This window comes from Arachis ipaensis, chromosome B04, assembly GCF_000816755.2.
Source record: "Arachis ipaensis cultivar K30076 chromosome B04, Araip1.1, whole genome shotgun sequence".
Taxonomy (NCBI): Eukaryota; Viridiplantae; Streptophyta; class Magnoliopsida; order Fabales; family Fabaceae; genus Arachis; species Arachis ipaensis.
This window is the reverse complement of record NC_029788.2, coordinates 107,358,951-107,361,718: the sequence shown is the minus strand read 5'-3', so window position 1 is coordinate 107,361,718 and position 2,768 is coordinate 107,358,951.

Sequence of the window (2,768 nt, the reverse complement as noted above, 5' to 3'; positions counted from 1 at the left end):
TACTGATGTGAGACAATGTGTATTTGGTGATTGTATCAGCTTTATGTATTGTTTGATTGTCTCGAATGATTATGAATGTTGTTTGGTTAGATCGTTGTGCGATTTTGTGAAACGGAATGCTTTTCAAGTTGATTCTTTTAAAGATTTGAGATCGAGTTTAATCCGTTGAGAAATTGATTTGAGTTAATCTTCTTGAGAATGTGAAAAATAGAATATACTCTTGGATTCAGCCTGGTTTACTTTAATTGACTTGGTCTTGATAAATGATTTGTTGTTGAACCGTTTCTTTAAAGCCTTGGAAATGAGTTTTATCGGATGATAATGAATTGATTTTGAAACAGTTTCCTTGAGATATGAAAATGAGATGAGTGTTGGATTTAGTTTGCTTTTGAACTGATTTTTGGATCTGAACTGTAGAAAATGAATGTGAAACGGTTTAGTTGGGACCCGAACCAAGTGGCAAAGTTCAAGTTTTAGGGGAGGTGCTGCCGAAATTCTGGTAGAATCCGGGACTTTACTAAAATGTTATTCGGAAACTCATGAGTTAAAGATTTATACTATGTTTTCTGAATTATTAAGAAAGGGATAACTTAAGCTTCTGAAATGAATTATTAACAAGGAAATTGTGATTTATTCTTGTTTCTTAAGAAAAGTATTATATTTCCCTTGTGAACAAGTCATTTAGATGAAACTTATGCTTTAAGGCTGTTTTAAATGTGAAAAGGGTTTATGCCTTTGAATTGATTTGAGGGTTTCAATTAGAGTAGTTTCAGTGACTTTGAAAGAACATGAACGTCTATTGACAAGTTTCATTCTAAAATGTTTTGGGAAAAGTTTTAAGTATTCTTTGAGTTCTGAATGTTTGCAAGACTAAAACAATTTTTGAGCAGTCGAAACACTTTAAAATTTTCCATGGGGTTGAAGCTGGTTTTTGTTTAAGTAAAGGAAACAACTTTGAAAAGAGTAATTGATTACATGACTCGATTTGGCTTAGATCCTATTTTGTTACTCAAATCAGGAAGCCAATGTTTTAATGATTCTAAGTGAGTTTGAGAAAATGAGTTATGTTAATCTCCCCTAAAGAATTGAGACTCTGCTGAGGAACTTTCGTTATAAAATTTCGTTGTTGGATGGAGGATTTTGAATATTTTCAAATAAACCTTTAATTTCCATGGTTCTGAAAGTTTTGGATAGAGGATGTCGAGAGTGACGTTGTTTTAAAAAGGACTTTACTTTAAGTAAAAGTGGCTTGTGAGCCTGGGATGATTTGAGAAATGAGAATTTTAAAGCCAAGGCTGGAAAGGATTAATTTTTGAATCCTTTTTTATTTCAAAGTAAAGTGGATTGAGAAAAAGTGATTTATGGCTTAAATGCTGATTTTGCAAATTGATGATGTTGAATGGTGGAAGTGCTATTTTGTTATGAGCCGGAATGACTGTGTATGATATTGAATTATGGCTGATTGCCGAATGAGTCATGAGCCGTATGGCTGACTATGAATTATGAATTTAAGCCGGATGGTTGAGATGGATGTTGATCCATGGCTGAGAATGAATGCATATATGCTGAGTTATTGATATTGTGATTGTTGCACTTCCACCATCTGAGACACGAGTTTCCCTGGGAGAAAGCAGTGACTAGCCACCATGTGCTCCAAGTGGAGACTCGATACTCTGTTGACCTTATGTCGTAAGGGTGGTCGGGCACTGTGAAAGTCCCGGATGAGCTCGACCCCGTGAATATACACCAGTGAGAGTGTTGGATATGGATTATGATTATAATCATGATGATGATCGAGAAATAACTCGAGTTGGGGATACACGATAGAGGGACAGTCATGCATCATATGCATCATCAGCCACTAGGAAAGGCATGCATCATATGCATCTATGTGACACTGTTTAGGTGTGCATATTGTACTTGGTTTGCCTTTGCGACTACTTGTGATTAACTGCTAATTGTTCTACTTGAAATAACTGTTTGTTTGTGCTTGAATCTTCCTAATTGTGTTTGCGACTGAGACTCTGTTGGACTGTGGTGATTGGTTGTTGGTTGGATTGTTTGGGCTTAGGGCCGTGGTTGAAATGAGATGGACTGATGGTTGATTTCGGTTTTGTGTTTCTGGTTTGGAAAAATATGAAAGGCTATTTTGGTTCAGCATAGATAAACCTTTTTGAAAGGCTTTCGAGTTTTTGAGAATTAAACGTGTAAGACCTGGTTAATTAACGGCTAATTAACCCATAAATGAGAATTTATTCTAGAAAGCCAAAAATGTTATTTTTATGGCTAAATGTGATAGAGGAGATTGAGACAAGAATTTCGGTACCAATTTTATAGAAATCGGACCAAGATTGGACCAAACGGGCCAAACCGGTCCAACCGGACCCAAAGTGGGCCCTTGGCCCAACTAAACTAAACCAAAACCCTAGTTTTCAGCACTCTCTATCCTCACAACACACTAAACACGCTGAAAATGGAGGCTATGGAGGGAAGAACACTCTCTCAAGTTCTTTCTCTCACTTGATCTTCAAACCACCATAACTTTTGATCTAGAGCTCCGATTGCCGCTCCGTTTGCGGCCACGCGTTCACCGCGGAGAGCTCTACAAAACCCATACAATTAATCTTGAGGTAAGCCACGTTTTATTGTTCGAAATTCCAGCCCTTGATTTCGAGTTTCATGAGCAAAAATGTTGAGATTTTGGGTTCTTTGATGTTATAGGACCCAACTCTCTTGAAGGAGAAGGTTAATCTTGTCTCCTTGGACCT